The sequence below is a fragment of the Miniopterus natalensis genome, chromosome 4 (genome assembly GCF_054644295.1).
Source record: "Miniopterus natalensis isolate mMinNat1 chromosome 4, mMinNat1.hap1, whole genome shotgun sequence".
NCBI lineage: Eukaryota > Metazoa > Chordata > Mammalia > Chiroptera > Miniopteridae > Miniopterus > Miniopterus natalensis.
The window spans coordinates 12557528-12582344 of record NC_142084.1 but is presented as its reverse complement, the minus strand read 5'-3'; positions in this window follow the sequence as shown (position 1 = coordinate 12582344).

The following is a 24817-nucleotide window of genomic DNA, read 5'->3' as shown; positions in this document are numbered from 1 at the left end:
CAGCATTGCCAGCCCAGGGGGGTGAGGGAACATAACCACAGCAGGGCACCGCAAGCCGGTCATCTGGCCCACGTTCAATTATCCCGGTGCGGAGGGAGAGGGCTATGGGGATAGACTCGATTGGCCAAATGCAATGGAGCAGGTCATAAAGATTCTTATAAGTCATGCTGATGACGTTCAATGTTATCTTGACAGGAATGGAGAGATCACTGAAGGATCAGAATCCGAGACATGATCTGCAGTGGAGCAAGACTGGAGGCAGCAAGGTCAAGTAGGAGATTATGGCAGAAACGTAAGTGAGGAACAGAGGGGCCCTAAAATTAACAAAGCAACACAGCAGTGGAGGAAAAGATAGAGGGAACATTTTAGAGGTATTTCTATAAAGTTATGTTAATTCATCGGATGTAGGGAAGTATACAAAAGAGGGGGCGGGTCCAGGATGCGCCCTGGGCCCCGATTTGGGCATCACCTCGGATACCATTCTGTTTAGCTCTTGCCTCCAGACCCAGGCTCCCGTCCACTGTGGGGGGTGTGGGGAGCCATAGACCATCACCTGACGACCACCTACGGATGACATGGCAGAGAAGAGTCACGGCTCCGTGGGGCAACTCTGTAACCTTAAGGGAGGGAAGCTAGTAAATTAAAGAGTCCCCTTTCCTCTCCCCGAGACTAGTTTCAACTCCTTGGGGGGCCAGCTTGATAACACGGAGCTCCCTCTCCTTCTCTGCTCCACTGCCGCCCCTCACTCCTGGGCCGTGCGTTGGGCTCCCCGACAGAGCAGTGGCCACCCCTCGCCTTCTGGGCGAGCAGGACAACTCACCAGGCCACCCTGAGCACCCCCAGTGCGAAGCGCTGGCCCAGCATCGGGGCTGCTACCGCGGCCTTAGGATCCATGCTACACACGCCAGCAACCCGACAACTCCATACAGGGCTCGACGTGCTCCGATGGGGAAACGCGAGTGCTCCGGAGACGCAGGAGAAGCTGAGGAAGAACTGGGAACACGAGCAGAACTGGAGGCACTGGAGAAACGGAGCATTCCCATGAGGCAAGTCTAGCAGGGTAACGAGTCTGGACTACAGAACCGACCCATCGGGTCCCAGCCCGTCACTGACGTCGGCGGCGGGAGGAGGGGGGTGGGGGGAGGTTACAGGCGCTCTCCCGCTCAGGGCAGACAGGAGCACTGTACGAGTAGGTCCGTCTGGTGGGCTACCATGGAGGCTAGGAGAGAGCCAGAACACAGCAACCCTGGTCTCCACCACTGGCCAGCCCCGTGACAGTGTGACAGATCACCTCATTTCTCTGCCCCACTGGGCTTTCCTTCCCCATCTCTCACAAGAGAACTTTTATTAAGACAGCGTTCAAATTCCCCCTCTTCTCTGGCTTATTAGCTATTCTATTAGTCTGCACGTAGAGGTAATAATGTAGGAGACTGGGCAAGAGACATCTCATTCTCAATGTAGATCCTATAAAATACCTCCTTAAGTAAGTCGTTTTCTTACATGCGAAACAAGAAAAAATGTACTTGCTCTCCATTTATTTGGGCTCCAGATAAAAGGCACGTCCAGCGCCGCCGGGGCGGGGGTTCCCATCGCCTTGTTCTCGCTGCACTGGGCACCGGGGTAGATGCCCTCGGGCAGGGCAGCGTGGCTTAGGCAGGAGCCGAGGAAAGGGAAAGGCCCTGGCTTTCTGCTCCCTGGCGCTGTGCAGGGCGCATGCTGTGCTCTGTGGGAAAGAGCCTAGCTCGACGGGGCGAGGGCTGGTCTCAGCTCCAGGAGCCTCCCTGGGCGGGCCTGGCCACAGCAGGCCAGCCTGAGCCCTGCTCTTCTCTACACGGAGCCCCGCTCAGGCGGTCCAGAGACCAGACGCCAGAGGGCATGCCCTGCCTCCCCCCCCTCCCCCCCCGAGCCCTCCCAGCAACAGTCCTTCACGTTAGTGGCAGCTTGATGGGGGTGGAAGGGGCGGCAGGGCACCAGGCTGGGACTGAGCATCTTGGTGGAATCCACGAACCGAGGCAACAGAAAGCAGTGGCTCGGACCGGTGCCCCCCAAAGCATGAGCTGCCTGGAGAACCTGCTGACATGGGTCAGTAGGTGTGAGGGGCAGTGGAGAGGGGAGCTGGCTCCTGTCACCTCGACAGGGGGGTGTTAACATCTTCCTGTGTGGTCAGTGGCTTCACTTTAGCTGCCATGGTGAGAGTATGTACACCAGGGAAATCAGTGAGCACTACGAAGGCCCTCTCCACACCCACTCACCCCAAAAAATAGCCGTCAGGCATTTCCCAGCACACCCCTGGGGGTGAGCCCTGAGATTCCCCTTTTCCCACAAGCTTCCCGCTGATGCGGACGCACCTGGTTCCTGGGCTGCACAGGCTCTGGAGTCAACCGGGTCTAGGAATAAATTCTGACTGTCTCTCAACAAGTTTAGCTTCGATGGCCTACACAAGTCACCTATGAAGGCATGTACCTTGCTGTGTTTAGTTGCCTAAACTGGTCTGACATTTTCTACCCTCTCTCTCTGGGCCTCAGTTTCTCCATCTGTAAGATGGAAAATGGGGATCAGAACCTACTTCCTAGTCTGGTCCCAAGGAGTAAATTAAACAATGTGCTTAGAGCACAGTGCCTGGCACGGACTCAGCCCTGGTAAGTTTCAGGGCTTGTGATTTTTACCTGAATATAATTCTAGGAAGTTCTGATGCCAGTGACAGAGAAAACCAGGGAAAATGGTGAGCGAACCCTTTGCTAGAATGGGCCAATAAACAGCATGAAATAGCACCGGGTACATTTTCGGCACTTCTGTCTCCCATTTAATTCATTCTGTTTTCTTTAAATCTAATTCCACAATATTACATTCCTAAGATGTTTGGAGGACAGGATGGGGCCTGGGGGAGGGAAAAGAAACTTCCTGTCATTTTCCACAGAGAACATCGTGAGACTGGCAGCAAACACATTTCATGATCTTTTACATAGAAGAAGTAAAAGGGTAATAGGTATAAACATTTCAAGGGTAAAATCTATTGCACAAACCCTGTTTTCATCTCACTTTCTCAGGTGAGTGGCAACCAAAAAATTACATGCACATGTGATGTTCATTAGAGCAAATTATGTTCACAGACAGATTGCTCTGTCTTAGCCAAACACATTATCACCAAGACAGTAATTTTCAACACTTACTGTTTTTCAGCACCAGCACTCTGAAAGAATCAGGCCTGGGGCCATGGGTAACCAGGGCTCCTACACCACCAACTCCAGGGAAAAGGGGGGCACTTCTGTCATTTCCTTCCTGTCTCATCCCTGACTGGGCATTACTCGTCTTAGGAAAAAAGCTCATGTATCCCAAAATATCACAGTGTGTGTGCTTTTGCACTTCTGTCCTACTTTCTTCAGGCAAAAGGAACAGAAGCGAAATGAAGGGCTTCTCAACCATCGAGGCCACAGAACCCCAACAGAGACGTTGGTCCATGGGCATTTTTCTACACTCGAGGTTCAAACCTTCCACACAGGCCTCAAGACCCCAAACTACTCCTCCAGTAGGAAGAGCATGGAGTTCAGACATAGAGACGCCACCCAAACTCGGGTCTACCAGTTACCAAAGAGGCAAACGTCAGCTATTAAATTATTCTAAGATTCTTTCTTTTTCTATCTGTGAAACTGGAATAATACCAACCTTGTACAATTGTTTAAGAAATGGAAATGGACTTGTAAGATCCTGAGCACACTCAGCTCCATGACAGGGAAGCTCCAGTGTTTTACTTAAGAGAAGGAAGGGATGTGGCATTTTCCCCTCAGCAGGGCAACTAAATGGGCACCACTCAGAAATCATTTTCTTATTGCTGGTGCCCACAGGTCCCCCAGACTCAACTGTGGTTTCTCCATTCTGATGGCCCCAGGAACCCTCTCGTATTACAGCTGCCTTCTCATCTGACATGTTCTCTGTGTGACACTCGTGTTCCCCAAAAGTTAAAATCCTGATCAAAATGGCCCGAATGCGGATCATTAGGATCACTCGGCCGAGTGGAGGTCCCTCTGGCTTCATTTCTTTCTAAGCACTGTTCTTTTCCAAATTGCCACACGCTCTCCAAAGGCATTTGGGTTGAACTCTGTTAACTTTGGCTCTGTTAACTTAGGGGGCTTGGAAATGGAGGACAGTGGGGGACACAGAAACAAGGGGAGGTACCCAGCTGGAGGGCAGAGGGTCCAGGTCGCCTTCGACCCTGGAAATGTCGCCTGCCAACCCGCTGAGCAGACTGAAAAACCCAGCAGATCAGGCAGGCGCGGGAGAGGCGGCCACAGCAGCAAAGCGAAGCGCTGCCGGGGAATTGTTCATGGTACAGGGATTGATGCTCATTTCAGAAACGCAAGACAATTAAGTTACCAGGCCCGATGGGACCCACGCACAGGTGAGTACGCAGCACCAGGCCTCGGAGAAAAAACTCAATCCGAGCAGACCGGCTGCTGCGTGGGGTATTTCTGAACTACAGGGACAGGGAAACTGTCTAGGATTTTAGAGTCCAGTGGTCCAGCTGTAGCTTCTTAGCCCACCCCCTAGAGAACGAATTCATGCTCAGAAAGCTTTTAACTAGTGAGGGCATCTCTGAGGCCGCTCGCTCCATAAAGAAACAAAAGGTGCTTGTGACAGGCTCCCTGTTCTACCCATTAGTTAATTCTTCTTAGTATATATCCAGACAGTTTAGGTCATGGTATGCCCTTGTTCCTTCCTCAATTTTATTGAAGATCAATTTTAAAATCTGTGTCAATGAATTGTATATATTTTTTATCAATAGAAGATTTTAAAAGATGTATTAGTTATGACTTAAATATAGATGAGCGGCTTCCACTTGACTTTTGCTGTCTTTTCTAAACTTCTCTGTGGCTCCATAAACAGCATTAAGTTATTTTTATAATCCGAAAAATAGACGTGAAAATTCATGTATATAAATTTGTGGCTTGTATATATCTAGGTCTCAAAATGTGGACAGCAAAATGACTGGAAAGAAGTACACGATGTTAATAGTAGCTATTTCTGGGTGATAAGGCAGGTGGTGGTTTATTTTTTCCTTTTACATTTCCTAAAATTTTTACTCTATAATGATAAAAAAGTAATTCTGATGGTGTTAATTGACGTTGGGAGGTGCCTTAGTAAGGCGTTGCAACTCACTGTGTTTTGGTTGTCTGTAACGGCCTGACATTTTCCACCGACTTTCAGGTTGAACGGTTATGCAAAAGAACATCTTTCAAAGTGTATTCCTTAGAACACTAGTTCTTGGGATGTTAATAGCTGTTACAAAAAGAAAAGATTTCAGTGGGAAAGGGAGTTAGAAAATGCCGAGGTATCAAAGTTAAACACATCTGAACTAAGAACCTTTAATAATGTGCCCTGTTCATTCAGAGGCCACCAATGGAGTGAGCTTTACTCCCCAAAGTGCCAGACTATGGTCTTCCTTTAAAGGGGGACCCTTTTGAGAAGGCTGATATCCAAGCTCAAGCAACTCTAAGATATCAAAATATGAAAATAATATGTGTATTAATGTGTGTATATGTTATATATGCATTTATAATTTTAAAACTGATGGGTCCATTTACTAAAAGATTCATTATGAGTGTCCTTTAATGTGCCCCTTCCTGTAGTGTAGTTGAATAGCATCAATTTATAAAACTTCTGATTTTTCTCCTAGTGCTGCTCCCGGAGTATTCGAATATCACTCCATTATTGCATTCATATTGATGCCTTGTATTTGTTTATTTTCATAGCAGCCTCTACCATTAAAGTGTAATCTTTTTCAGGTTAGAGACATTTCCTTAGTCAACCTAGTATTGCTGACACATTAGAGGAGCTCAATAAATATTTATTGAATAGATTAACTAGATGTTATGTAACTCAAGGAAATGAGATTCTGTAAGAGTGGCAAGGCTGGAGTAGAGCCTGGATGCTTTGGAATGAATATTACTTTTTAAAAAGGGAGAGGAATAGCAGAGCACTTTGGATTTACAAGGAGGAACTCAGAGAGTTGAATCAAATTAACCCAGTAAGAGTCCTGGAGGAAAATGAAACTGACAGGGCAGGTCCTCCAAATTAGGTGTAAAACTTCTCGTGAACCAAGCTTGTAATAAAATGTAATGAAAATATTCAAAGCAGAGCAGACAGTTGTATCTCCAAGAGATGTATATTTTAAGATGTGCTGAAATAGTCTGTTAAAATGAGAAGAGCTGAGGGCATGGGAGGAAAAAGGGACTTAAGTTTAAAGACCGAAAAGGGATATGTGGCCCTCGGGAGCACAGATGCTATTGAGGGCAGCGTGTGGACTCTTTCCTGAATCCCTAATTGCTCTTTTCCTTACTTATGCTTTGCAGATTCTCCTTGGGGGGGAAAAGCACTGAAACTTGTGATATAACTGGATGACATCATTTCAAATGGATGTGCTGCTAGGACTGATCTGAACGGCTCTGTTGTGGGTATCAGAACAATACCAATACACATCATGAGTGAGAAAGCAATGAGCCCACCTAGTTTTTTAAAATCCTACCACTTTTGCTATTTCCACGGCCTTTGCATCTGAGTACAGGAACGTCTGTGTCCATCCCCTGTGCATGGCCTTCTGCCCGAGGCATGGCTGAAGCGAACCCCAGACCGACTCCAATATACAGGAGACATCATCCCAAATGAACAAATGCTTACCAAATTGTAATAAAAAGATTACAGAAATTACCGCTATTGATTACATACTCTATTTGCATGGTTTCTAAATCCTCAAACCAACCCTACAAGATATCTGTAAAATGTCTTGTCTACCTTACAGATGAGAAAACAGGATCCATGAGCTGGAGTAATAAGGCATGGAGATCTGGATCTATACTCACCTACTGACAAAAGCCAGGCCTTTTCCGGCACATTACTTGCCATTGACTTAAACTCATTGGTGTTTATATTTGTTTTTTTTTTTTAAATCAAACTGGTCCCACATGACCAAGACAGTCTTCAGTTCTCCAAAGCTTGACTAAGCCTTGGCTGCCTAACTCCAGGCCCCTGACCTCCCTTTTCTTAGGCATTTACTTTAGAAACCTTTTATTTATAAATTCATTCTCTGCCTCTCTGAGATGTAAATCTTCCCTCAGCCTCTTGAGGACCTCAGAGGTAACCCTCTGAAATGTAGTTATCTAAGGAGACAGTGCCCCTGTCTCCCAGTCTCTCTGGGAGGTAGGAGCCTAACTTTCATAAGCACTAATGAGCAAACACACAGTCTGATCACACTGACTACACTCTCCCCTAATGTGCAGCCAGTACTTTTCCTCTGGCTCATCCCAGTGCCTTTCGTTTCAGTTCAATCTCTCTCCCCTATCACAACAGTCTTAAATAAAGTCTTCCTGGCCTGTTTAACTTGTCTGGTGCAATTTTTCTTCGACAGGTATTAATGAATTTCAACTTTAAAAACAGAAATATTTTAATACGGCATCACAACCTTGCTCCTTTAGCTCAAAGTATCTGAAAGACTGAGATATTGCTTGTTGAAAGATGGTGTATTCTCACTGAAAGGTTGCATTTTCTTGTTTCCATAGTTTTCCTCTCCTTTGGGAACAAATTTCATCTTGCCACCCAGAGCTCTTCCTAGAGCTGTCTCCTCCCTCTATCCGAGGCCATATCCTTTCTCCCCTGTGAGCTCTGTGCCTCCGGGCTGGAAGGCCCTTCTCTGCCCTGCCCCTCCCTACCCCGGCCAATTTTCTGCGGCTCTGCCAGCTTCACATTTCAAGACATCACCTCCTCCTGCAAGTCTCGGGCCACCACTGCCCAGCACCTCCCTGCTAGATGAGCCCCTCAAGGCTCCCAAAGCATCCTGGGACTCCTCGGGTTTTGCCACCTGTCAACAGTCAACGGTTAGGGACGGGAACGGCCCCCCTGCCCCCCACCTTCCCTCGGAGTCCAGGGCAGTGCCTGGAACAAATAAACTTTGGTTGAATGAATGTTAAGATGGGAAGTACATTTAGTTTTTGTTTCACCTCCATTAAGTGTGTCTCAAGAAAAAGTGACCTTTATTCATTTTTAGTGGCTATTTTGTTTTTTATTTTTTAAATATCTCTCTATTGATTTCAGAGAGAGGAAGGGAGGGGAGAGAGAGAGATGGAAACATCAATGATGAGAGAGTCATTGATCGGCTGCAGCCGGCAACCCGGGCATGTGTCCTGACCGATAATCGAACCCTGATCTCCTGGATCCTAGGTCGATACTCAACAGCTGAGTTTAGTGGCTATTTTGGATAAAAAAATATATATTCCCATAGCAAATACCAGAACGGATTTGGTGAAAAGGTTAAGGGCACGGGCTCCAGAATTAAGGCGAGCCAGGCTTAAGCCCGTGGTCTGAAGGCCAGCTCTGCACCTGGAACTTGGGCGATGCTGACAGGCTACTTAACCACCACTCTTCAACCTCCTTTCCAGTAAGATGGACAGGATATTTCTTGTCAGGATTACACTGTTTCATTAGCTTCGTAGGCCTGCTGTAATAAACCACCACAAACTTGGTGGCTGCAAGTAACAGACATTTATTCCCCCACCTTCCGAGAGGCCACATGCTGTTTATCAGGGTCCTGACAGGGCTGTTCCGTGCTTCTTCCCTGGCTTTTGGTGGCTGTCTGCAAACCTCAGTGTCCTTTACATTGTAGACACTCCGATGTCTGCCTCTGTCTCCACGTGGCTTTCTCCTCTAGGTTTGTGAGTCTCGAATCTCCCTCTTCTTTCCCTTGTATGGATTCTAGTCCTTAAGGATTTAGGGTCCACTCTAAATCCAGGGAGGCCTCTCGAGATCTTGATCTTATACGGGTTTCCTAGGGCCGCCGTAGCACAGTGCCACTAACTAGGTAACTTAACAATAACAGAAATTTACTGTCTGACAGCTCTGGGGCCCCAGGAGTCCATAGTCAAGTCTCCTGTGGGAACACGCTCCCTCCAAAGCCTCTAGGACAGAAACCTTCCTCGCCTCCTGGCTCCTGGCGGCTCCTGGCATTCGCTGGCGAGTAGCAGCAGACCTCCACCTTCCTATACCCTACTTTCTCTGTGCCTGTATGTGCCTGTGCCCTCTCCTCTTCGTATAAGGACAGAGTCATTGGATTTAGGACCTACCTTATTCAACTCTGAGCTCATTTCTATCCCTAACGCATTAGGCCTGCAAAGACACTATTTCCAAAGTCGCGCTCTGAGGTTCTGGATGTGCTTGGAGTCTGGGATGATAGTATTCAACCCATTACACATCTGTAAAGACCTTATTTCCACAGGTACCGAGAATTAGAACTTGGGCATATCTTTTTGGGGAACACAATTTTAGAGAGAGGCACAATTCAACCCACTACAGTGGTAGAAACATTTTAAGTCCTGGGCACAAAGGCTGGCAGAGGAAGCACTGAATTGATGGAAATTGTTCGTATTACTAAATGCCCATTTTGGTGAACATTTAGCGGGTTAGGTGGGGAGGTAGGGAAATGGCACTGAGACTCCAACACAGAAAGCAGCTAAACCTACTAGTGAGTATGTTCTTTTAAAAGGCACTGGAATGGGCCCCCTTGTTTGTGGGTCCCCAAACAGTGACACGTACCTTTTTTCAATTTCTGCTTTCTGCAGCCTGACAAAAAATAACCCAAAAGTCCTGCCAATAAAATAATGAAACATTCCGGACTACTAGGCCTTAGCAGAGTTTAATCAAGGGCTCAGTGATCTACACTGGCTCCGGGGGCCTCTTCAAAGGTGAATTCCACCATGTAATGACCGTGGCACGAACCACCGTCGGCAAAGAGCAGCGTCTGTGAATGGTGGTGGAGCCGCCTCTGTTCTGGTTAGTTCCCCGCCGCTTCACAAAGGTGCCCGTGACTCAGAGTGAATTCTAACCACATATCCTAAGGCACATATCAGAGTTTTTGTGTTAAATGCCTATTGGCAGGATAATTTATTAATATATGAGTTTGTTCTCAATTTTTTCCTTCTGTTTTCTGAGCACGTGGCCTGGTCCTTTGTATTTTCTGGTCCCCTTCTCTCAAGCCAGATTTGTGGGGTGAAAGCAAAGCATGGGGTGAAAGGCCTCAGAACATTTTTTTAAGTGGATGTTGGGAGTTCTAGAGAAGGTGGAAGGAAAGAGCGCGCCGCCCTCACTGGGAAGTGGCAGGTGCTGGGGGTGGATGGGGGGTGGCCACTGAGGAAAGCTGTCATCCGGCGTGGAAGCCCAGGCCCTAGCCAGCATCTCCGTGTCCTCAGTGAGGCATGGGGACAATGAACAGACTACGAGGAGGAGGATGAAGAAAGGGCCAGTGGCCTGAGGGGTCTTCCCGATGCCTTGGTGATGCCAAAACAGCTTGGCACCATGATGGGAAGGAAGAAAACTGGAAACGCCTCTGATGGCATTTTCTGCCAGCCCACTGGGATGCGGGTGCAGATTCAAAATGAACTTGGTTTAGCACATCTGAGCTCATTACTGTCACAAACTTATTTGTTCAGACCCCTGAAATTTGCCATCAATGCTACTGTCTCCTCAGATGGTATAGTAACAAAAACAGTAACAATACTGATAACAGCTCATATCTCTAGAATGTCTACCAGGCCAGGGCTTCCGTTAATTATGTCATTAATTCCTCACAACGACCCTAGTGATAGAGGTACCATCTTATAAATGAAGGATATTGGATCCCAGGGGGCCAATGGAGAGTGGTGGAGCTGGAATTGGAACTCGGCACTGCCATCATCTTAAATCCATCTGAGTATTAAATATGTCTAACTGGAAGCCCTGTGCTTACTGAAAAAGTCTGTGTGTTCTAGAAACAAATTCCCCCCAGAAGAGGATCTTTACCCTCCTCGGATGAAGATCGGAAGACGGCATCCCCCCCCCCCGCCCTCAAGCCAACAGCTACATCCCCAAACATTCGCTCAGTTCTGCATCACGGGGGTGAGTCAGTATTATCTTTGCCTCTACTCCTGTATTCCCACCTCCAGGCTTATGCACTCTTAATTTGACCTGATTGTCTTATTTGGTTAATTTCGTTATTTTGTTTAGTAAATTTTGTTCAGGTGCCTAGAGGCCCTGAACACATGGTGCCAAAAATAAACATTATTAAAACAATAGCTATTAACGTGAAGTTTGCCCAGAGTCAATTTGTAAGGGTGGGAGAAAAGCGAAATAGTGCAAGTATGGTTGTCAAAGCACAGAATCCCTACTACGCACGCTTCCTCTTGAGCGCCTCCTCCCTGTGCCTTAGGAGAGCGGGTTGGGGAGCCTTCTGAGGCTGCTCTGGAAAAGGGAAAGGGGGTCCCACAGCCAGTGCCCACCGATGGCCAGAAACCCAAATACCAATACAGACGCCACTGCCACTGGAGAGCCTGTTTATATGCTCAGGTGCGGATCTGTGAAGGGGTCGATGGCTGAACAACCCACTTTGGAAATGTTCACTTTCCCAAAATATATCCCAGGTCAGAAACACTATCAATAAAGACGAGGCAGGGCACGTAAAAGGGAAAGGGCTTAGCCCTTCGGTGGTCACCGAGAAAAAACATGAAGCAGCTTAAAGCGGCGTACGGGGCGACAGGGCAGAAGGCTTTTCCTGTCTTTCTTGGCTCCTTCCTTCCCCAAGAGCAGAAGCTGGAAGGGGACACTGTGTCCCGCTTCCCCCTCGCTTTGATCACGATTCGAGGGCGGGCGGGTGGAGTTTGGAAGAAGAGGGAGAGAATGATGAAGGATGAAAAACACATTGGTTTTGGAAAGGCTCAGGCATCTTTAAAATGCAAGGAGAAATGAAAAACCCAGGGGAGGTGACAAGATTTTCTGCTGTTGCCATCAGACACGCCCAGAGTGTCGAAACATACTGACGGATGTTTCTCCGCCCTTGGCCTGGGTCTCGGTTACCTCCCCAGAAAATCCCCAGGGCTGAAACCAAAACCAGGTTTGGCGGCACATGACGCTCCTCTATGGACCTGAGCACATCCGTCTGTGCCCAGTCGCAGCCCGGTGAGCTTGGCAAGACTGTAGGTTTAGGCAACTCCAGAGTGACTTTGGTGCCCAGCCAGCGCTGAACCCAATGAAATAATAGCGTAAAGCAACACCGTTGAACTCTACTGTGCACGCTACTCACGCGGGCACCGTGCTCAAATGCAGGTCAGGATTCAGTGGGCCTGGAGTCGGGCTTGAAATTCTGCATTTCTAGCAGGACCTCGGTCTGCAGGGTGAGGGTCTAAAGAGTCAGAATGTGAAAGCTGCGTTACAGGGACCAGTACCCTTCCCCGCTTGGTCCTGGCTGGTAGCAATGAGAAGGGATCATCTGATCAGTGGAAACATAGATTTTGTTGGCTGCACGGTGTCGTCCATGCTTTGGGCGCAAGCTATGGTGTTCCGCTAGGCGAGAGACGACTGGCTGTGTAGAGTTAGTTTGCTCCAAAACTACAACCCCCCGGCGCCCCCACCTGTCAGACCTGCTTTCCCAGTACAGTGCTGCAACCACCTGGATCCTCCCTAGGGGGGGCTCAGCGAGGCTAAGGCAGCTTTGTTTGGGAAGAGGTCTTGCCGCTGGAATCTTTATCTTTTGTCCCAAAAGGACTTGAACGGGGTCAAGTTTACACAAGAACGGAGGCTTCTGTCTGGTTCAAGTGGGTCAGTTGAGTGTATCCTGTGCCCACCCCTCTTCCCAGCTCACAAAGGGCTGCCTCCTTCGCCCAAACTTAGACGAGCTCCCTGGATTTCCCCAACAGGGGGACTCGGAGGAACAGCCCTTTCCGTCCATGAGCATGGACAACTGCTGAAAGCGCCCTCTGTGCCTGAGCTATGTTTCCAGAAACAATGCGGGAGATGTCCTTTCTGAAAGAAGGAGACAGACAAACGGAGTTTATGGTGCCGCCTCGGGGTCTAGGGCTTTGCTTTTTCAGTTCAGATGCGAGCTAAGAGTCACACAGTCCAGGCAACACTCGGCTCTTCACGAGCTCAGTTCACGCCGTGGGTGCCCCACCACACGGACCGCTGGCTTCGTGGAGTCACTAAGCTGCGCCTGGCCAGATGGATTCGGCTTTGACTACTTTTTTTCAATACTCAGCCAAATTCTTGACTTGTGTTCCAAAGGCCAGGATTAACCTGCTCGCCACGCGTCCCGATTCCCTCTCGTTCCTCCATTAAGCGCTCTGAGCGGCCCTGGCAGGGGGGAATCAATGTAAAAAGCATGGTGCAACATTTGACCAACACTAGGCCCTTGCTGTTCTTCTCTGGGTGCCCCCCGTCCCCTTCTGAAAGCCCTGCGGACAGAATAAAATGGGATATGCTGCATCCTGTGTGGCATCTGAAGAAGAAAGGCAAAGGGGAAAAGGCTTCTTCCTGCCGGACAAACGGCACCAAGCCCCTCTGCGCGTTCTCCAGGGGCTCAGTCCTCTGAGTCACCGTCTGTGCCCCTGGACACGCTGCAGGCTCCAGCCCTGCACGCCCCTCAATAACTAGCACCATACTTTGCACCTAGGAGGTGTTCAAAATAACTTTTCAAATGGATGGCTCTCCATTAGACAGATCAGGGAAATGAAGCTCAGAGATTCCAAGGGGTGAAAGAAGACAGAAATGTTTAATGACAACAGTCGGATGAGTCTTGTTTCTCCTGACAACTTGTTTGGATTCTAATAGATAAGCAGACTTCAGGAGTTTAAAAAAGGTTTAGTTGAACTACTCTGACCAGATGAACTACAAGTAAGGGCCTGCCACAAAATTCCACACCAATTACAAATTTAAAATATTGATAGCACTCGTATTCTCCGATAATATTACCTTCAGGTATTTTTGTAAAGCAAATAACCCAAATTAATTTAGTAACTGGTGTTCTCATCATTCAAGGACCTGTTTGGGCTCACTGTACTTTTAACCTATACTAAAAAAATGCACTGAAAAGATAATGTGAATTAGTTCTTCTTTGGGCTTATACATGAATTAATATTTTAGAGAAATGACCTTTGTTTTTGAAGGTGAAATTTAGATTCAATTTCCTTTGAGGATCTGACATCCTCAGAGATCCTTTTCATAGAGTAACTTTCCATAATGTTTCTATTTGTATTGTTATAATGTTTTCTTTGTAAAACTACAAATGTTTCTATTTGTATTGTATTTTCTTTTAATAATGTTTCTATTTGTATTGTATTTTCTTTTAATAATGTTTCTATTTGTATTGTATTTTCTTTTAATAATGTTTCTATTTGTATTGTAATACAAATAATGTTAATAATGTTTTAATAATGTTTAATAATGTTTCTGTTTGTATCGTATTTTCAGAATTGCCACCCTCTCATATTAGAGGGATCAGTTATTTGCTCCTGGCCCACCCCACCCCACCCCCTTGCTGGGGAGCCTGACCGTGCCATGAACTATCACATGCAAGACGGCAGATGCGCCCAACCGCCCTGGCCGTAGGTCATGGGAACAGAGTGGATCCTGGACTGGATGACCTCCCCATGGTTTTGAAATAATCCCTCCAACACTGAGTAAGCTGCTTTGGGGAAGACAGGCCCAGGAGCTGAGGGTTCCCGGTTGTGAGCGGCCTGAGCTGGTCATGAGTAAAGGGCCGATTCGGAAGCAGACAGGGGCAGAGAGGACGGGAGGGGAAGAGAAAGTAAGAGAAAGGGGGCCAGAAGCAGAGAGAGAAAGCGGGGAGACAGGCAGCGATTCTGGCAACAGGCGCCCCCGAATTTCCCCCAGATGCCCATAATAAACTTCCATTTTGCTTGACTGGAACTACTTTAAATAGACTTCTTTTCATAGTAATAGTGTCTTACTTGGGCCTTAGGCAGTATTTTTCAAATTCTTCTTCTTAGGATAATGACTCTATAACTTCTAAAAACATCAAAATATGTAAAATAATTGCATAAAGAACAAACTACCATCTTCCATAGAAGGGCATTGATTGTTGAAGGAAAATTTAATGCTTTACAAGTTGAAACTGATCGGCAACAAGCAGAACTGCAAACAAAATAATGACAGAATCCCAGATCTGTGACTGAAGAGCCCAACCTTCTCTCCCACATCGATTTTATGTGGATAAAGCCAAATAAATTGAGTCCTTAGAAAGAAACAGTAGTAATAGAATTATAGAGTTTGGGGGTTGAAAAGAAATCCACTGAATTAAATATGATGCCCTATTTAATTCAGTAATTCAATTTTTACCAAGTAGACTCACTCAGTAGGGCCTGACAGCTTGACATTTGATCTTTTTAACTAAAATACATTTTAGAATAAAAAAAAAGGTCTAAGGTTTTCATTTGAGATGTAGAATGGATCGTGCATTTTGGGGGCAGACAGACCTGGATTTGAGTCTTGGTGCCCCCTCACTTGCTGCTGTGCTATCTTGGGGAATTTATTTAACCTGCCTCCCGCTGGATTTCCTCATCTCTATATCATGCTACTGATAATTTCTACTTCTTAAAATTGTTATAAGGGATGCATGAGAGAATGCACATGACGGTCTAACAAATAATAAGTGGTAATTAGTTTAACCGGTTCCTTTCGGTGTTAGAGAAAAAAGTGACTGAGGATCTTTTATATGTGATGTGATGTGACATGAGTGATGTGACATGAGTGGCTGTTCATGAACTTAAGAGTCTGAAGCGTCATAATATCATCACACACACAGCCATCTATGGCTTACAAAGCATTTCACAATGTGCTACAGCATTTAGTTGTCCTTGCTCACTCCTTTATCCCTTCCACCAACATCCGTGAGATGCCTGCCATGTGCCTACTTCTGTGCTATTCAGCAGGGATTCGGCTGGCAGGTGACAGACATACTTACCCTCCTGGTGCTCATAAGCCCTGTGAGGCAGATTTAGCCGGTTTTAATTCTTATTTTTTAAGATGAAAAAAAAAAATGAGAGCTAGAGCATTTAAGTGGCTTGTCCAAAATTGACACAGTTGGAGAGGGTCAGGCCAACACTGAGCCTTCCGTCTCACTGGAGGCGGAGGGGAGCAGCGGTTCTCTGCAGGACTGTGGAGGGCACTCTGCTTTTAGAACAGAGATGCCTTAGACAGAATTAGAACAAGTCATGTTTCCACTGAATATATTTTACTGATTTAGTCTCATTCGCCTGAGGGCTGAAGCCAGGCTGGTGCTGATTCATAAGCCCCATTTTCCATATGTTTGACTTAGGATTTTCTCTCGACAACAGCTGATCAGCCACTCTTGTGATTTCGGCTCACTGATAACTTGACCCAATTTCGGCTGATTTCTACTGGCTCTAGACTCCCTGGAAAAAGGAGCAGAAGTCCATCGAGACCCCAGTGCAGCCAGGCATTCTCAGTGGCAACCAAACCAACCATGTCCATGTGCCGACGCTGGTGTCAGTCCTGCGGGACTGCTTTAGACGTGAGCGTCCCCCAGTCCTTTAGCTAAACAGCAAACTGGTGGGGAGGGGAGTGATAGCTGCCAGATCCCAGGTCTGACACTGCTAGATGACAACAGGCTCTAGATTATAGTTTTACCGTGCAAGTCCAAGTGAGACCCTGGTGTTTATAGAAGTGCTCTGCTTAATGCCATTCGCTGCCCCCACCGCAGAGGAATAAAATCTAACATCCTTAGTGTGGAGTCAGACCTCTCATGACGTGGCTTCACGCCCTTTAAAGCCTCACCTTTCATTAATATCCCCACGCTTTCCTATGTTTTAACCCAACCAAAGTTGTTATGGTCCTGGATTCCCAGGCATACCACAGTATCCCACATTTCTGCACCTAAAGTTAGGCCTGTAAATACTGACTCACCACTGTTGTTATTCTGACAACTAGCACATGCTATGGTTTCCTTCTACGCGATCCTCAACTAAAGAATCGAGGTCCAGAGCATTCACTTAGGAAGAGTGTCAAAAGGTGCCCACTGTCCCGGGCGCTTCTCCTTCCCCACCCCATTTCACCACTGGCTTATAGCTGTTCTTAGGAAAACGAATAGAATTCCATTCATAAGAAAGGCAGGTTGTTGTGAGAGGGAACTAGTATGAGGTCAGGTTCAGGGGGAAATGGCAAGTCTACAGGGTGGAGCTGGTGGGCATGCTCTCCTGCAGTGCGAGCCGTCTAATGGGGCTGATCTAATTCTGCAACCGCGGGGCGGCGGGGAGGGTGCGGGGGTCCATGCCATCGGGGGGGGGGGGGGGGGAAGTTACCTAAGCTGGGAGCCAGATGAACGCTGGGTTCGGGGGACACCCAAACAACTTCCCACCCCTAACTGAATTACATTCTTTGTGCAATGTATTTGAAGTGAGGAGAAAGTAAGATGCTATACTAAGTCTTGGTAATTTTTTTTAACAACAAATTTTCTATTAAAATGCAATTTCAGGGCTCTGTACCTCAAGGACCCTCCAAATTCAATTTTCCGGAGTCTATCTTTGGGCAGGAAACGCCTTACAAAACAACCAGATGAGAGTTGATGATACTACACTGCAGTGGGTGATCTTAAGGTAAGTTCTATGAACGCAGATCCCGATACCTACAATTACTCACCAAGCACCCAGACACGTATATATTTTAGTATTCCTTGGCAATGATCTGGTCTATAAAAGGAAAAGATATTTTCCAAGTGTCAACCATGTCCCCTTGAAATCTCTTTAAAATAATTACACTCCACATTTAACATTCACATTGAAGCACTTAAACTGAAAAATATTTTCATCAATAGGAGTGTCAGGAAGACAATCGCAGGATAGGAAACTGAGCATCTCCTCGGATGGCTTGATGGGGATGATCTTGGCCGCATTGGCACTTACTCCTTCCACCCTTCTTACGATGACCACCCGCTTCTGGTCAAAGTCCCAAGACAGGTATGAAGTGTCCTGAACCTTATTCTATGTTAGATAATCTTGTTTCTAGTCTGACTCAATATTCAAGGTCAAGGGAAAGACAACTTCACCAGCAAATTTTGATAAGTATCACCACAGGGTAAATTATGAGAATTTTACAGAAGAGGTGGAACTTAATGAATCTGTTCGAGAAGCAGATGGCCAGGATTTAAACCCTGATCTGCAGATTCCTAAGGTGACCCTGAGAAAGCTACTCAACTTTGCTGAGCCTCCATTTATTCATGCATAAAATAAGGGGGTAATAATAGTACCTGCCTCGTGGGGTCGTTGTGAAAATTAAATGAGTTCATGCACAGCATGTGAAGGCTTGGAAGACTGGCTGCACATAATAGGTACTTGCTAGTATTATTATAATCACTTGCTAAAGAACAGCTATCATTATGATGACCCAGAGCAAAAGCAAAGTTGTGCTGTTTTTCAGAGAAACATAAATAAGCTCTAGAAGTGTGCAAGATGACAAATCAGGACTCTCTCAGATCCTGTGTCCAAACATGGGCACGTTTCCCTGCACGGCTGACCCGGCCTCTCCCTGACCCTCCAGCCTCACCTCTCCGCAGGCCCTCCTCCACGAGACCCTTCAGAACCCAGGCCTGTGAGACCCGAGCAGTGAGCCCTGCCAGCTTCCTCCCAGGCCTCTTATCATCTCACATGTAATGCTTTCTGGCAGTCACACACTCTCTTCCACTCCCATCACCCCTTCCTCCAACACCCAGCCCACACGGGCACACTCATTCACCTAGAAAGCTCTAACCTACTCTTCAGGCAGGCACACACTGCAGCATTTTACCAGGAATGTCCCGCTGTCCTTCCGAGGCTTATCTGTATGTACCTCATCTATGTTCCGTGGCACCTTGTGCCTCCCTGAATCAAGTTAGATCATTAACATATTATCTTCTGCACTATTGTTAAAAAAAAAAAAATAGTGAATTCGTTTTTTCTGGCAAAAAGCCTAAAGAAAAGGGAGCAACAAAATTTAGCATAATATAAATAATAACTAAAATATTTTTAAAATTGAGAGCTCAATGGAATATTTGTAAAAGAAATATGTACGTATCACTACTATCATGCTTAATATTCATGTTTAAAATGATCTACCTGCTGGTGTCATTATAGAGTATAAGAGAATGGTGAAATAAAGGGTCCACTTCTGGGGTATTGCACACGTAAGGAAACAATGGTGAAACAAGGCTCATGGACATGCAGCTCACCCCAGTGTTCCCAGCTGCTTTTCCAGCACACCCCTCCCATCACTGTGATCTAACCACTGCGCTACCTTCCTAGGCCACAGCCTCTCAGCACTTACATAAGATGTTCCTTAGGCCCAGAATGCACTTTCCACATTCCTCTGCCTGCTTAAGACCTGCTCACCAGCAAAGCAGCTCAAACATCACCCCCAAGCCATCTCTCAGAACAGACCTGCCCCTCCTCCATATCTGCCTCTATCCAGAAGAGTTCTTCAGGCTCCGGTTAAAATTAGTCCACACTTGCGCTGTCCAATACAATAGACAGTAACTAATAACCACATGTAGCTATATAAATTTAAATTAATTAAAGTTAAACACAATTTAAGATTAAATTGCTCAATCATATTAACCACATTTCAAGTGCTCAGTAATTACTTGTGTCTAATGGCTGGCTATTGGGCATGTAGAATGTTTCCATCAAGTTCTACTGGGAAGCACTGGTTTATACCTTGTACCTGGTACACCATCACATACAGGCACTCAATAAACAGTCTGTGATGGACTGAATGTTGAACAATCTAGTGTCTCTACTATAGTCCTTGCATCTGTCAGAGTTTTGGTAGGAAACAGAATTCAACTCAGTCACTTTAAGTATAGAGAATTTAAATAAAGGGTCCACTTCTGGGGTATTGCACACGTAAGGGAACAAATAAGAAATGTTGAGGCACCTGGAAAAGCAATAATGGAAGTCTCTACCACCAAGAGAGCTGGAGGGGAAGAAAGGAGTGTCCTCATTGTCAATTAAAGGCAGAGTTGGAGGTGGCTCCCCTGGGGGGGAGGACACGGGGTGAAGGACTCAGTGAGCTGGAGCTGAGGACAGTGGGGAGGGGGAGCCCCAGCCACCCAGGAGCAGAGAGGAGGTGGGGGGCAAGCGGCACTCCTCCCACCCTCCTGCCAGGGATTTCTAGCTCTGAACTCAGCTTGAAGGCAGCCGGCAAGGGAGCAAGTCACTGGGTGAGGCCGCAGGGCACAGAGCAGGGGAGGGAAAGGCAGAGAACCGTCGGTGGGGTAGGGAGTGAAGAATGCTCCTATGACTCCCTACTTAGCTTCGTTTATCTGTTTACGTGTCTTTCTCCCCCTCGAGACTGGCGTGACCTTGACCTGAGGACTGTGTCTGACTCACCTCCAACGCACACACAGGGCACTCAGTAACGTCTGCTGGATAAATGAAGTAACCTTATCCTGTATCGGGTGGGTGTATCCAGAAGTTAGGGTCACCATCTGTGTGGCTCGCTTCCCTTCACATTATAATGGCACATACATGACCTTCAAACCCTAGGTTCCTTGACAAGGTGAAAATGCTCCTTTCATGCTTGAACCGTGGAAGCCACGCTTCCAGGCTCTGGTGCAATTGTATTTCCTCTGACAGGCTCAGCCGTTTCCCTTTTCCTTGGCACATATCTTATCCTGATGGCACAGTCGCCGACAAGCCAGTCCCCGGCATAAAAGTGTGACCAAACGCTCAACGAAAGCACCGCTTTCTTGCACAATGAGGCACCGCCTGCTCTCGGATCTTCTGGCGAATGGACTGAGCTGCGGGGGGGAGCCCCGCACCAGCGCCACGGAACCCTGGTCATGTTTCACATCAACAGGACCATGCTCCATGTCACTGTATTTCCTGTTTGCCAGTGTCACGCGGGAAGTGACACTCCGTATAATTACTCCTGTACTATCAACACACTTCCGTTGTTTTTATATAATATTGAAGGACTCAAGGACTGCCACCAATTGGTTCTGGTTTCCATAATACCGCAGCACAATTCCCATTACTATGTATGTTTTGGGGACTAATATTGGGGATAGAATTGGGGTAGGATTTCTGATCTTCTGCCATATTGCACCTCCTCGTAATAACAACAATAATAATCCAGTGATCGGTAGCATTTATAGTGCTTTCTATGTGCCAAGCCCTGTGGTCGGTGCTTTGCTGCGTTAGCTTGTTGAAGAAATGAGGAAACTGAGGCTCAGAGGTGTTAAGAAACTTGCCCAAAGTGTCAGTTAGTTGGCCAAACTAAGGTCCTTACCCATTATACTGTTAACTCCCGACCTCTTCTGTATGCCAACATTAACTGGAATCTTTAGAGCAGTGGCAAGAGATCCCTTCCTTATTATTCCTAAAATTTATACTTTTGAAATTTATTAATCGGTTCTCTAATGCTAACGTGCACAATCATAGGGACTAAAATAACTCCAAGGTAGCTCTCACTTCATTAAAATACAAAAGCTTAACGTCATGTATTTACACCTGGCGAAAGACGAGGCCAGTGCGCTTGAATAAAACTGACAATAGGGCTTTCCTAGGGGTGAACCCGTGCAACCCAGTGGTCCCCGCGAAGTGTGAACATTTTAAAAATCAACTGTTCCTAGAAACTGGAATTCCCTTTCACAGAGATTAACTGGCTTTTTATTCAGAGGAATGTGGTATTCATAGAATATCGTGAGTCCTGTGTGTTGAGTGTACATGTACTTGGACAAAGGGTCAACTGTTTTTTAGAGTAATTCAACATGTTCTGATGTCAACAAGCATCTTTCCTCATCCCGATGTCTGGAATATCTGACAGTATGTCAGTTTACGGTCTGTGTCCTACAATGGTCCAGGACCTAAGAGGAGGAAGAGATCCTTTCAGATCCAAGGGGCCTGGGTAAGGCTTCGTGAGGGGGAGTCATCAGAGCAGGCCTGCATCCTTGGACACATTTTTTACCCTCTTAGAACCTCAGTTTTCTCATCTGCATATGGGGGGCATATCGGCCTGCATCACAAAGTTGTTATGAAAGTTGGACATGATACCCCTAAGTTGTTTAGCACAGTCCCTAATACTCAAGAGGTGATCAGCAAAGCTTGTGGAATTTGAGTTGTGTCTTTTTTTTTTTAATATCTTTATTGATTTCAGAGAGAGGAAGGGAGAGGGAAAGAAAGAAAGAAACATCAATGATGAGAGAGTTATTGATCGGCCGCAGCCCACAACCCGGGCATGTGCCCAGACCGGGAATCGAACCCCGATCGCCAAGGATCCTAGGTCGATGCTCAACCACTGAGCAACGCCCGGCCGGGCGAGTTGTGTCTCAAAGACACAAAAAACTCCAAATCTCAGGTTGACCTCAATGACTCATTCAACTATTATCCTAGAGACTCTGGATGACATATTTCTTCCCCAAGCTCCTTCGACCCCCCTTTGAAACTCATGCATCAAAATTTCTTTAGACCTTCCTGAACTTTAGGGGCATTTTCATGCCTCTGGAATATGTCTATTTTGGGGTACCTATGGAATATGCTTTCTTTAAAAAAAAATTACCTTTACAATTAGTTTTAATTTTATCCCCTGCTTCCTGGCCTATGTATTTACATGTTACAACTTCCCTTTAGAGTTATTTTACTGGTCCCACATCATTGCTCTATTCCACTTATTAGGTCATTCATCACACACTGAGCAGCGAACAAAATAAGTCAAGTCTAAACACTAACAGCACTTGATGCTCCTTGAGGAAAACGGATAATAAATATAGGGTATCCAAAAAAACCGGAGACATGCATTTTGAATAATTATAAAGGAAGTATTTATTAAAATACATTTCATTTTCAAAGCTGAGCTATCAGCTGTTGAAGTGTGTATGCCTTTTTTGGGATACCCTGTAGATAAACACAGTACATATGGACTGCCTCGTGATAATTATTGTTAAGGAAAAATAGAAATCACAACGGAGGGATAAAGAGTGGTCAAGGGCGTTGTTTCGGAACCTGCGGGAATGGGGGAAAATGTTTCTGTTGGCACTGACAGATCTGAGCGCAGTGAGGAGAGTCTCAAGGGGACCCAGGGTTGGGTTCCAGGCAGGGCGAGTCCAGAGAAGCTGCTCGGAGCCTGGAGGGCCCGGGAAGGAGGCGCTGGAGTGGCCGGTGCGGAGCAGGAAAAGCGAGGGGGCAGGACGTGAACTCGGAGACCTTGAGTGAGATGGGAGGACACTTAGAGGATCTGGGTGGAAGAGTTAGGGGCCATGGCCTGCGACTGCAGAGGATCCCTCCAGCCTCTGTGAGAAGGACAGGCTACGGTGGTGTCAGGAGAGCAAGGAGAGCTGTTGAAAGAGTGTTGCCATATCCAGGCGAGTAGCAACCTAAGGCTGGGGTACAGTGCTGGCGTCAGGAGTAATCATTTCTGGCTAAATTCAAAATGTGTTTTGAAGGGGGCCTCCTTGGCATGGCTGATATATCGAAGTGGGTGTGAGAGAGAGAAAGAAGGAGTCAGCATCTTTGGCCTGGCCAAGCCTTCCTCAGGAGGAGGCTGCCTTAGGTGTCATACGCCCTCGGAGGGCAGTAAGCTCCCAGGTCCCCTTCTTCCACCCACACCGCCGCCTAGCACAGCGCCGTAACTGGTCCAGTTCGCCCCGTGGGCGCGGGGGAGACACAGGCGAAGGGAGGGCAGCCACATATGACCCAGAAGCAGCCTCCCTGGCGGCCCGCGCCAGGCCTCAGCGACACCGACGGGGACGGTGTATGGGCCGGGCTGAGAAAGGCAGAGGTCCTCCACCTTTCCCTGCGGGGCTGCCATGGTCGTTAGACGGCACAGGGCTAAGGGCTGGAAGCTGCACAGGGCATCCCAGTCAATTTCCCGAGAAGCAGTGAAGCCGGCCTGTTCCAAAAAGAGCATTCTGCCACGTCCAGGGTCAGAGTGAATACCTTCCAGTTTCTGAGTTCTCTGCCATTCTCTGCAGCAGACTATTCTAGTTGAGCAGTAAATGATAATCCAGGCCCCCGGAGTGACTGTTCTCTAAGAAGGTCCATGTCGCACAGTCCAAGTGAGACGGCTGGATTCGGGGATCAGGGTGCCTGCGTTCAGCACCCCGCCTGCCACTTACTGCTGGGGGCAGCGGGTAATTCCGTATCTTTTGAATCCCACTCCCTCATCAGTGAAATGAGGGCAACTTAGCGCCTCTAAGTAACCCCAAAGCACTGAGCCTAGGTCCCAGCTCAGTAAATGTGCTCCATAAATATCAGACATTATTAATTTTTAAATCTGATTTCTAATTACTGGGGAGAATCAAACAAATGAGAGAAAAAAAGGCAACAGTGACGTTAACTCAAGTGTCTCTACCTCCCCCCCACGGCCAGCCCCCGGGGAGCACCCCGGAAACGAGCGACGTGCGTAAAGCCCGCAAACCCGTGCGGCCACCCAGCGTGGGCTCCACTCAGACGCCAGGCTCCAGCTCCTGCCGGCGGCATGCTGTCAACGCAGGCTTGCTCATGTCACTTAGGAGCCTCATCAAGCCATCTGGCACCCGCTCCCCCTCTCGGGGAGCCACGGAAACTCGATCCTAAATCAAAGGTACACAAATGGCTTCCATTTTGCATTCGGAAATCTGACTAAGGAAGGCGACTCCGCGTTGGTCGTATCTCAGGGGCCCGTGGCAGCAGCAGCCACGCCACCTATCCAGCCCTGCCCTGGCGGCTCAACGAGGCACATGCTACAGCGGAACGAGAGGCCCCACGCGGCCCGGCTGCCTGGGGTCCGGCCAACACACGTGCTTTGCACTGCCCTCCCTCCTGCAGGCTGCCTTCCGATTAGCCTCTCCACACACTTTCTGCCACACACCGAAATTCTGATTTGCACTGACAACCATGCTGATCTGCGCAAGAGCGCCTACTTTGTTACCTTTCACTGAAGTGCTACTGATCCAGTATATGTAACAGGCAAGCCCTCACCTAGAGCATCTTACTTCTCAGCCCTGCTGCCACAGCAAATTCCACTCTTCTCATTCCCAAGA